The sequence below is a fragment of the Camelus ferus genome, chromosome 10, assembly GCF_009834535.1.
Source record: "Camelus ferus isolate YT-003-E chromosome 10, BCGSAC_Cfer_1.0, whole genome shotgun sequence".
In the NCBI taxonomy this organism is placed as follows: Eukaryota; Metazoa; Chordata; class Mammalia; order Artiodactyla; family Camelidae; genus Camelus; species Camelus ferus.
The window spans coordinates 5,343,665-5,356,140 of record NC_045705.1 but is presented as its reverse complement, the minus strand read 5'-3'; positions in this window follow the sequence as shown (position 1 = coordinate 5,356,140).

The following is a 12,476-nucleotide window of genomic DNA, read 5'->3' as shown; positions in this document are numbered from 1 at the left end:
AAACACGTGTCTGTTGTTGTAAAATGTCATGTTTTTTTTTTTATTACAAATGCCTCCTATGCTATAGTCACTTTACAGAAAATATTAAAAACTTCCTAAAATCTTGTCGGAAATGTGCTTCAACATAAAAGAGTTGTTTGCATCATACATGTCTATCATTTTTCTCACTTACAGTCCTATTGTTCTAATCATTAACTAAGTTTATGAATTTAGTACAGCTGAGATGTGAATAACATGGGTTTGAACTGTGTAAGTCCACTTAAATGTTCATTTTTTTTTCAATAAATACTACAGTGCTACACAACCTGAAGTTGGTTGAGTCCACAGACACAAAACCGTGGATACAGATGGCAGATTATGGGACTTGACTATTTACAGATTTTGATGTATGTGTGGGTTGTGGATACCAAAGGATGACTCTACTTTGATCCAGTATTCTCATTTTTTAATATATCTTAAATCTTAGATGCTCTTTTTTGTAAAAGTGTTGAAGTAATTACACACAGTATATTCAAAGCTGGAGAATTTGCCTTGGTTACAGATTCTTCATTCTCCCAGTTCATCTGAGAAAAAGTGAGCCAGTCCCACAAGCACTCTCCTCCTCAGCATGCTTTATCTTTGACTGAGATGGCCTGCTTTGATGGATGTTAGGAAATAATAAGTTACAGAGACAGCATGTCTGTAGAATGGGAAGATTCTATATTAGGCAAATAAAGGAATAAGCACAGCACAGAGAAATGCTCTAGAACTAATGATGATTAAACATGTGTTGAATTGTCAAGACTCCAAAGAAAAAAGAAAAACAAAGTTCATACAATGCATGTTTGACATTAAAATTTTGCTGTTATTTGCTTTGTTGACTATTTGATGATAAATATATCAGAAGTGATTTTTTATTGAGTGCTTAACTATATCAGACCCTTTTCTGGGTGCCTGGGAAGCAAGTACAGACAAAATACAGCTTATATCTTCAAGGTATACAAAAGTTTCAATCAGCAGACAAAAGCACAGTTACTAGACTGTTATAACATAGGTGAGACCTGGGATACAAACAAAGAGCAACAGAAGCACAACAAAGGGTTTGATTAAAGTGGAGGTCAAGGAAACATTTTTGAAAGATATGAGACTTGAAATATAGAGAAAAATAATCAACTAAGGAGATCTAAAGGAAGTTTAGTCATGGGAAAGGTCATAGACAAAGAAGAAACATAAAGCGTGGTAACTTGGATAGAGGCAAATGATGCTCAGTGGCAATAAGCAACCTTAATGGCGTGGCCGTGTCCATCTTGCTAACTATTAAATCAACACTGCCTAGCACAGAACCTTGGTGTATGACAGATGCTCAGGTGCTCAGGTAAGAATGAATGGAAATCTAGGACGTTTGTGGGAGATATGTAAAGCAAATCTAGAAGGACAGATTATAGCTGATTTGGAAGGATCCTGAAAAGCACAAGAAGCAGGAGAAATTTCATTCTTTAGCCCAGAGAGTGCCAGTAAATCTACTGGAAAAAAAAAATCAGTTTTGCTTTTAAGCAAAAGCAATGCCTATTTATGTGTAACTCTATGTCAGGATCCCCACCCACACCTTCTTAGGCCTTTACCCCTCATCTGCTCACAGGTGCTTCCTGATCCCATCTAAAGAGTCCATGCTCTAGGGAAAACTCTGTCCCTAAACTGGAAGATCTAAGCAGTACATATCAAGAATGAACTGCTTGACCGAATTCCCTGATGTGCCCTGCACACATGCCTGCATGATCTAATGTGGAACTCCCACTGCCATTTTTACATAATATTTTATTGTATTTTACATTATAAAATTTTCTGCCTGCTAAATCATGAGTTCCTTGATGTATAGCTCATATCTTATTTGCATTTCTATACTAACATGTAGCACAGGACTATTAATAAGTAATAAATGTTTATTAAAGGGTGTCAGTTGGACCTTCCAGAAATGAGACACTTAAGAGACTGAATCAGAAATGCAAAGAGGAGTTAACATTTGGAAAGACAAAGAGGAAATGGAGCACCATGTATTAGGAAAGCCCTTGGACCACAAAGCAGCTCTGAAAAGAAAGGGAAGAGGAAGAAAGATTGAGTGGGGAGACCCTCAAATTGTGATCAGATATGATGAAGTCTCGGTTACGATTTCTTAGTATTAGCACTATTGAAATTTTGGCCCAGTAATTCTTTGTTGTGGAGGGCTGTTCTATGAAATTTATGATATTAACCGGCTTCCCTGTCCTTTACCACTACATGCCAACATATCTCCCCTGTTGCCACAGAAAGCCCACCAGATCCCCATGCAACTGACTGCCTCATGTGAGACATGTCTGATATGCCATATTTGGTCACTCCTATTTAAACTCTTCCAGGATTTGAAATCTTTATTCTGTGTTATAAATTCCAGGAATAGAATTCTTTCAATCTGGAATTTCCCTTGCAACTTTAACTAGTTTTCTTTCCCACGCAGTTACAACCTCAGCTTGATTCTACAGAATCGTATTTCTCAGCATTCAAAAGTTGAAGTATATAGTTCTTAGACTTTGGGAATAAAGTAAATCCTGCAATTGAGCAATACCAAAGGAACAGCAAGAATATATATGGCGTACCTTATATTTAGATCACTGCCCAGTTTTTACAATGGTTACCTATTTCTTGTACCTTCTATTTTTTGTAATATGCTTCTGGAAATTTTTCAAGGTATCTGTCAAGTGGGTCTTCCTGATGGATGGTCATGTTGACCATTGCACCTATTTGTGTGTCTAATATCAAATTCAGTTGTGCTCTGACTTTGCTAGATTTACATTCTTTATCTGCTATAACATTTCTCAGAGACCGGGAACATTTCAAAAATTGTATGAGCCAGTCACAATGGTCAAAAAAATATCAATGCAAAATGAGCCTATATAAATAATATATATTTACTGTTGCTTTAGTATATACAATATAAAATAAATAAAGTGAATACAATTCAGATTTTTAAAATTTTCCAAAATATTCTGAATCATCACATTCTGAAATCATTAGCTATTAAAACATGTATAGTTGAACACATATAAATTCAATATGCTATTTATACAATGTAGAATTATGGTGGCAGATTATTATGTAGGTATTGTGCTAAGAATATAATCAAATTGTGATCTGCTTGTGGAAATGGGTTGGGGATTGGAAATATCAATAGCTTACTTTTTTAAGTATTGGAATGAGTTGCAAATAGATGGATAATATCAAGAACCTTGGCTTCATGAAGCCATATCTACTCTAATGTTGAGGGATAATGCATTTTAGATACTGCTCTTTAAGAAGCAGAGTTTATGTGAGTAAAGCAAACTGAAATAGGCACAAATCAGTTAGCTCACCAGTGAGCACACATTTAGTTCTCATAACGTACTTAGAGGGAGCGGCACAGTATAAAGAATATAAGAAAAGTTAGTATTTGCTGACTGTTGTATTAGCCAGGGTTTTTTAGAGAAATAGAACCAATAGGAAATATATATCTATATAGATATATCTATATAATTATATAGATACAGAGAAATTATAAGAAATTGGCTCACATTATGGAAGCTAAGAAATCTCAATTAGTAGCTAAAGAAAATGAAATAGTTCTAAATCTAACAAAACACATCATGATTTGTATGCTGAACATTCAAAGTGTGATGAAAGACATCAAAGAGATGTAATAACAGAAAAGATGTAACTTTTTCATTTATGGGAAGAATCAACAGTAAACATGTCGAATATCCCCAAATTGATCTATGGCAAGCCCTGCGTAATTCCTATCACAAGCCCTGACTGATTTTCTTGTAGATGTAGAAAGCGTGCTTCAAACTTTATATGGAAAGTCACAGGAGCTAGAAAGCTAAAACAACTTTAAAAAAGAATAAAGTGAGAATAATCACTCTTCCTTATATTAGGGCTTAATATATAGATACTCCTTTCAAGGCAGTGTGACAGAGGGATAGACACACAGGTCAGTAGAATGGAGACAGAATACAGAAACAGACCCACAAAAATATGCCAAGCTGATTTATGAAAATGGTTCAAAAGAAATTAATAGGGAAGTATAACCTTTTCAACAAATGGTGCTAGAGCCATTGGACATCCTTTGAGACTTAGGACTAGAGGAAGAGTCTTTAGACTTGACACCAAAAGCACAATCTGTAAAAGGAACAATCGATACATTGTACTTCATCAACATAGTTTTGGTCTATAAAAGGCCCTGTCATGAGGATGAAAAGACAAGCTGCAGACTAGAAGGAACATTTGCAAACTACATACCTGACAGAAGTCCTTCGTATAGCATATATAAAGAATTTTTAAAGTTCAACAGTAAAAATATAAATAACCTAGTTAGAGAATAAGAGATGCCCACAGATATTTCACTGAAGAGGATACATAGATGGAAAGTAAGCATATAAAAAAGTTGTTCAACCTCATTTACCCATTAAAGAAATTCAAATTAAAACCATGAATTATCACCGTGCACCGATTAGAACATCTGAAATAAAAATAACACCAAAATGTGTAAGAATGTAGAGAAATGGATCACTCAGCATTTTTGGTGAGAATTTAAAATGTATGACCATTCTGAAAAAAATAGTTTGTCATTAAAAAAAAAAAAAAAACTGAAAATGGATTTAACGGATGACCCAGCAGTTGCAGTCTTGCTCACTTATCCAAGAGAAATTAAAAAGCTATTCTTACTTTAAAACCTTACAAAAATGTTGATAATAGTTTTATTTACAGTGTCCCAACACTGGAAGCAACCCAAATGTCCTTCAGTGAGTGAACAGCTAAACAAAATCTGATGAATCCATACCATGAATTACAACTCAGCAATGAAAAAGAATATATGCATAAGCTAGATGAACCTCAAGGGAAGTATGCTGAGTGATAAGCCAGTCTCAGATGGCTTCCTGCTCCATGACTCTATTTATATAAAAACACTTTTGAAATAATGTAATTATAGAGATGGAAATCAGATTTGTGGCTCTAGGGTTCAGGCTTCAAAGACAGTGAGATAGTAGAGGAAGTTATACAGAGTAGCAGGAGGAAGCCTTGTGGTGATGGGACAGTTCTGCATCTTGATTGAGGTAGTAGTTACATGACACTACAAATGTGATAAAATTACACAGAATTACACAAGCACACACTCCACACAGCACACATACACACACAGACGAGAGCATGTAATGTGACGGAATTTGAATAAGCTCTGTAGACTGTACCAATACCAGGTTCATGGTTTTTATACTGTTCTATAGCTGTAAAATGCTAACTAGCATTGGGAGAGGAAGGAAAATTTGCACAGGACACAGGACCTTCCTGTACCTTTTCTTTTTTGCAACTTCCTGTCAACCTGTAATTACTTCAATATAAGTAGTGGATAAAAATCTATTGTAGGGTACGATATGCTGCTTTCTTTAAGATTATGAAATCAGACAATCTACTTAACTTTTCTCTTCCCTAATTTCTTCATTTCATTTATATGAGAATTCAATTTAAGGATATCTTCCCCAAACAAGAAAATGGTACCTTGTTGGCTAGTTAAAATGTAAACAGATGCAAACTATTATTATACTTGAATGTGCAAAATATCAAGATTTAATAAATTTTAAGGATTTGGAATAGCCTAGAAGAGCTATAAATGTCTTAATTACAAACTGAGCCTAGCAACTTAATGAAAAAGTTACCATTACGTGACCTGATCTTACATTTTCCAGTTCTTTCAGTTACCAGATTATGATCATTCTTATTTACTCATTTTAATGAAAATGAAGCAAGGCCCTTCGGACCCCTGTCAGTCAGAGTGCTGTGCTAGGTGGTCTCTGAATCTCATAGTCCTGGCAAGTTCTAGGTACTTGTATAAATTCTCCCCTGAATTATCTGGTGATGAAGAATAAAATTAATGAAAGTGTATCTTGTCTTTGATAACTTACTTATATTTGCAACTCTGTGAACTGTATTAAATTCTTAATAAGAAATGGAAATTACGAATTTTCAAGGCCGTTTAACTGATTGAGGGAAACAATGTGGGGAAACTATAATGCCCATTTTGGGTTTTTTAGGCTTTGTATCTGTGAGGCTTCAAAGGTCTTAACAAAATCAGGTAAACTGTCCCTGAGTTCAGGAAGGCTGGTGCCACCATGACTGCAGAAGCCAAGGCAGAGAGAGGCAGTGACTTTGCCCAGAATTTAGGTTTCTTCACTTTCCTTACTAGTCCCTATTGACTTGGTCATGTTGCTTCTCAGTAGTCACTGTGTAGGAAAAAAATCAGTAACAGTCATTTGGATTAAAGTTTGGGGATCTAAAAACATCCATTGCACTTCCCTGTAGTCTCTCTTTTTTATTCATTATTTCTTTATCAGCCCCCTGTCAGCAATATAGAAGACCACACTTACACATTCTTGTCATGCAGCAAGTAAAATTCCACCATGGAGCTACCTAATATTTTATAACAATGTTACATATTTATATGAGACATGTTCCCAAGTTTTTGCTTGTTTGTTTTTTGGGTTTAGTTTTTGTTTTTGGTTTTGTTTTTTTTTTTTTTTTGTCTTTTATCAGCCCTATTTTCCTTGTCTTTAGAGAATATGAATATTTCAGGCAAAAGGGTTTAATATGGAAATAAAGAACAAAGATGTATATGATTCCTGAGGGGACTGCTATTAGCTGTTTCAAACACTGCCTTGGAATTATCTGCAATTCCCAGTTTAACCGTGTGCCTATAACAAGACATTGTTTAAATGCAATTTAGCCCTGTGGTATCAACTGCCAGGTGATGATAATGATTTAAAATGCCAATTTTCTGAAGAGATACAGGTTAAATTTTAAGTAAATCATTAAAAATCCAATTTAACCGAAAGTAAGTGAGCCCAATGACTCTTATTTTAAATGTCTTCCAAAGATCCTTGTTTCCATATGTGAATAAATTAAAAGAAAATTAAATACCAGGATGAATAATGGTTCCATCCATCTTGCTAGAGACAATGACTTTAAAATCTTATTCAGACCACGTTGTTATATAAAGGAAACCATCAGGACTCCGTATCTTTTGGGTTCCCTCAGCATCTTCTTACATTGTCCTACCTGTCAAGCCATGGGACCTCCTTTTCAGAGACTAACTTTAATTCATCAAACAACAAATTTATACTCATCTTAAATCTTTACCACTTCCCACTGTTTGGTGATGAGGAATACGTATACCTGAAATTGTACATTTAAAACTCATCTGCACAGAATTTAATTCACTTACTTGCCCACGTGGAACAGGAAACATGAGCTCACGATTTGTTTTCCAGGATGGGATACAATAAGTCAGGTCTCCTTTTTTATTATTCACACATTTTGTCCTTCACTGAGACCCTGTTATTGCAAGAAACCAGGTTTCAAGTCACGAGTCATTCCACTCATTTTCAGAAGAACCTCTTCTAAAATACATAAAAATGTGTTCTCTTAAATTCTCCAATAACTGTGAATTTATAATACATTATCCCATTAGTAAAAAATGCTAGAGGCAACTTGCAGATAATACATAGCTCTCCAGACCAGGAATCAGAAGACAGAAGTGCTAATCCTGGTGCTGACATTGGATTATGGAGGTATTAGGCAAGCCCCATCACAATTTCACATCTGTTTGTCCAGTTTATAAAAACAGAGTGTCCTCTGTTCCTGTGACTTTGTATGATAAAATCAGATATTACTGGAAAGCACCTGAGAATTTTAGAAATCAAGTTATGTGATAGAAATAGTTTATATGTATTATAATGACATTTATGATAAAATCCAACCTCCTTTCTCAAACCAATGAATCATTTGAGATCTGGCCTTGTGTAACTCACAAATTTGGTTTCCTACTTCTTCCCCCCTGGGCATTTGTGTGTAGCCATTCTGGCCTTATCACTGCAGCCTGATAACCCCAGCACATTCTTAAATCAAGACTTTTGCACTGCCCTTAATTAAGCAGCTTAATAATTTATTTTAATCCTTCTTGTATATTTTGAAATAAGGAATTTTATGCTAAACGGTGAGTGCTGTCTTTCTTGGAAGATATCCAACACAAATTGGATTTGCAAATGAAAAAGTATTTCAGTTAGCTGGGCTCCAAGATTTTTGAGGTAGAGCAGTAGAAGATGTGACAATACGTGACGTTTGAATGAAACTGTGAAGAGCCTCTAATGTTAGACTAAACAATTAAGGTTTATACTTTATAGGACATGTAGAAAGGTGTGCATGTGCTAAATTCAGGGTAAGAGTTTTAAATATATACTTTTCCTTCATTACTACACAGTGGGAGGTGGTAAATATTTACACTGAATATAGATTTGTTTTCTGACAAATTTCTATTTTGTTAGCAATTTCACTAGAAAATTTAACATAAGCATTTTATAAAATTTAAAATTAATATCTTACTCTCCTTCTGAATAGACATGATCTGTTGAACTATTTAACTTCAGTCACTCCTCTCCTGATTTTTATGCTACTATTTTCAAGCATTTTAATTTTCCTTGCCTTACTTTTTACCCCACAAGATATGACTGTCATTTGATTAAGACTGTCTTTTTTATGTATTCTTTTTTTCTAGTTGTATTGAAAAGTAACTGACATATATCACTGTATAATTTTAAGGCATACAGTATGATGGTTTGATTTACACATACTGCGAAGTGATTGCCACAATAGGTTCAGCTAACATCCATCATCTCACATAGATACTCTAAAAAGAGAAGAAAGAAGAAAAGAAATTCTCCCTGTGATGAGTGCTTTTAGGATTAACTCTCTTAACAGCTTTCCTGTATATCCTACAACAGTGTTAACTGTAGTCATTGTGTTGTACATTACATCCCTGGTAGTTATCTGTCCTGTAACCAGAGATATTTTTCATTTTGACATATTCCTATAATTTCCCCTATCCCTACCCTGTGTCTCTGGTAATCACACATCTGATCTCTTTTTCTATGAGTTTGTTTGTTTTTATTTGTTCGTTTTAGGGTCCACATACAAGTGAGATCATACAGTACTTGCCTTTCTCTGTCTAAATTATTTCACTTAGCATAATGCCTTCATGTTCCATTTGTGTTGTCACACATAATAAGATTCCCTCATTTTTATGACTGAATAATATTCATATATATGCGATATGTGTTGTGATATATATATTAGTTGTGTGACATTGAGATTTATCTGTCCATCTGCCTGCCTGCCTATCTATCTGTCTATCTGTATACAACTTCTTTATCCATTCACCTAACAATGGACATTTAGGTTGTTTCTATGTCTTAGCTATTACAAATAGTGCTGCAGTGACCATGGGGGTGCAAATATCTTTTCGAGTTAGTGTTTTTGTTTTCTTTGGATGTATCCCAGGCGCAGAATTACTGAATCATGTGGTAGTTCTAGTTTTAATTTTTTGAAGATCCTCCATATTGTTTTCCATAGTGGCTTTGCCAGTTTACAGTCCTACTACCAACAGTATACAAAGATTTCCTTTTCTCCACACCCATGCCAGCTTCTGTTATTTCTCGTCTTTAATGATGGTCATTCTAACAGGTCTGGGTGATATCTCACTGTGATTTTAATTTGCATTTCCCTAATGACTAGTAATGTGTACCTGTTGGCCTTTCATGTATCTTCTTTGGAAAAATGTCTATTCAGGTCCTTTGCCCATTTTTAATTGCTTTTTTTTTTTTGAGTTGTATGAGTTTTTAAATGTTCTTTGGATTTAACCCCTTTTGAAATATATGGTTTGTAAATATTGTTTCCCATTCTGTAGGGAAGAATGAGAAAAATATTTTCACTTTGTTGAAGGTTTCTTTTAAAGGTGTACTGAGCCTTTTAGTTTGATGTAGCCCTACTTGTTGTTGTTGCTGTTGTTTTTTCATTTTGTTGCTTGTGCTTTAGGTGCCATATTCAAAAAATCATTACCGAGACACATGTAAGTCGATCTTTTCTTAAATATTCTCTCATACCATATTGTTTTCTCACAATTTTTTTTTCAGGCAGTATAGTGTGTTGTTTAAAGTCTCTGTACCTTGACTATCTAGATATAAATCTCATGTTACTCAATAGCTGTGTAATCTTAGAGAATTTACTTTAAAAAAGTTAAAAAAGTAAAAAAAAAGTTAAATATTATCAACAATATCCCTTACGCTGTATAGAACATCCCCATGGTTTATTTATTTTATAACTGGAGGTTTGTACCTCTCAGTCCCCTTCACCTGTTTCACCCACACTCCAACCCTTGGCGATCACACGTTTGTTTTCTGTAGCTATGAGTGTGTTTCATTTTGTTTTGTTTGTTTGTTTTGTTTTTAGGTTCCACATAAGTGAGTTCCCATGGTATTTTTTTCACTGACTTATTTCACTTAGCATGACACCCTCTAAATTCATCGGTGTTGTTGCAAATGATAAGGTTTCATTTTTAATGACTGAAATATATATATATATATAATATATATATATATATATATATGATGTGTCCATTGATGGACCCTTAGGATGCTTTCGTATCTTTAGTGTCATTAATAATGTTTCAATGAACATTGGGGTATATATATCTTTTAAAATTAGTTTTTTTGTTTTCTTCAGATACCTATCCAGAAGTATAATTGCTGGATATTATGGTAGTTCTGTTTTTAATTTTTTGAGGAATCCCATAATGTTTTCCATAGTTGTTGCACCAATTTACAGTCCCGCCAACAGTGCACAAGTGTGCCCTTTTTTTCCCACATCCTTGCCAACAGTTGTTATTTGTTTTCTTTTTGGTTACAGCCATTCTGACAGGAGTGAAATGATATCTTGCTGTCTTCTGAGTTAAATTTCCCTAATGATTAGCAATGTTGAGCATCTTTTCATGTGCCTGTTGGCCATTTGTATGTCTTCTTTGGGAAAATAGCTAACTCAAAATGCATTAAAGACTTAAATGTAAGTCCTGAAACCATAAAACTCCTAAAGGAAAACATAGGCAATATGATCTTTGACACTCATTTCAACATTTTTTTTAAATCTTCCTCCTCAGACAAGGACAGCAAAACAAAAGTAAGCAGATAGACTACATTTCACTAAAGAACTTTTGAATAGTGAAGGAAAGTATTAAAATGAAAAAGCCACCTACTGAATGGGAGAAGATATTTTCAAACAATATATCTAATTAATTAATATCTAAAATATAGAAATAACTCATTCAACACCTTAAAAACAAACAAAAAACCTGATTTAAAAGATAGGCAGATGACCCAAATAGACATTTTTCCAAACAAGACATCCAGATTGACAGTTCCTTCTTACTGACGCATTGTCCCAATTTTTTGGGATCCCATTCCTGCTATCTTTAAATCAAGTGAGAGTCTGATTTTCCTACTTTTATAATTAATGCTTCTTTTTTTCTCTGACTCTTTTTCTTCTTTGCTGTTCAGAATTTTCACTATGATTTGCCTAGGAGTTCATTCTTCTTGGGTTTTCTGTTTTTTTTAAATCCTAAAATTGATAAATTTCATCAGTTCTGGAAATTTTTAGGAATTACCTATCTCTTCACTTCTTGCTTTCTCCTATTCTTTTTCTCTTTCTGGAAATCTGAGAAGACACATAAGACATTCTTCTTAAATCTTCCATTCTCTTTACCTCCCTTTCTTATTTTCTATCCATTTGTCTTTCTGGGCTTCATTCTAGATAATTTCTTACTCTCTGTTTCTTCTTTTTCATAATTCAAAATCCTTTATAATTAAAAATGGATCATCTACATTTGTTTTATGGTTTATTCAGAAAAGCCAAACATCTGACTTCTTTGCAGGTCAGATTCTGACCTATATTGTTTCATTTGGCTCTCATTTAGAGTGATTTGTTTTCCTGTGTATTTTGTGTATATTGATGATGAATTTTTACTATGAGACTTATTTTTGTCTCCATTCAGTCCCATGGTTTAAGACTGGAATTTTTCTTCTACTGTTCTCTGGGTTAAGTATCTCTCTGGAGAGATATTTCTAGTTCACACTTACTATAATTTGAAGCCCTTTGGGATCCTAGAGATGTAGAGTTTCCTCTTTGAAGACCCACCTTATGTGAACCATCGGCTTGGTTTCTGGTCCCATTCTTTCAGAGAAACTATGAACACCAACCTGAAGGTCAAGAGGATTTGGTAAATAGCTTAATGGTGAAAGTTAGCTTCATTTCTCAACTTGCTATGTTTATCCAGTTTTGACCTTCAATACGTATTTCCTTCTGAACTAGTTCACTGAAGCATATAAAATTAAAATTAAAAATATTTGTGTATATATTTTGTATTATTTTAAAGAGGAAGTTTTGTCATAGTTTCTACTTCTCAATTTACCAGAAAGAGAAATCTTCTGTCACCTGACCGTGGAATGGTACTTGGCATCCTAACACAATACCAATCCTGTTAGAATTTACACAGAGACTGATGTCAGGCCCAGTGAGCCACAGTTCTGTCTTCACCCTGTGGTCAGTCACCAAGT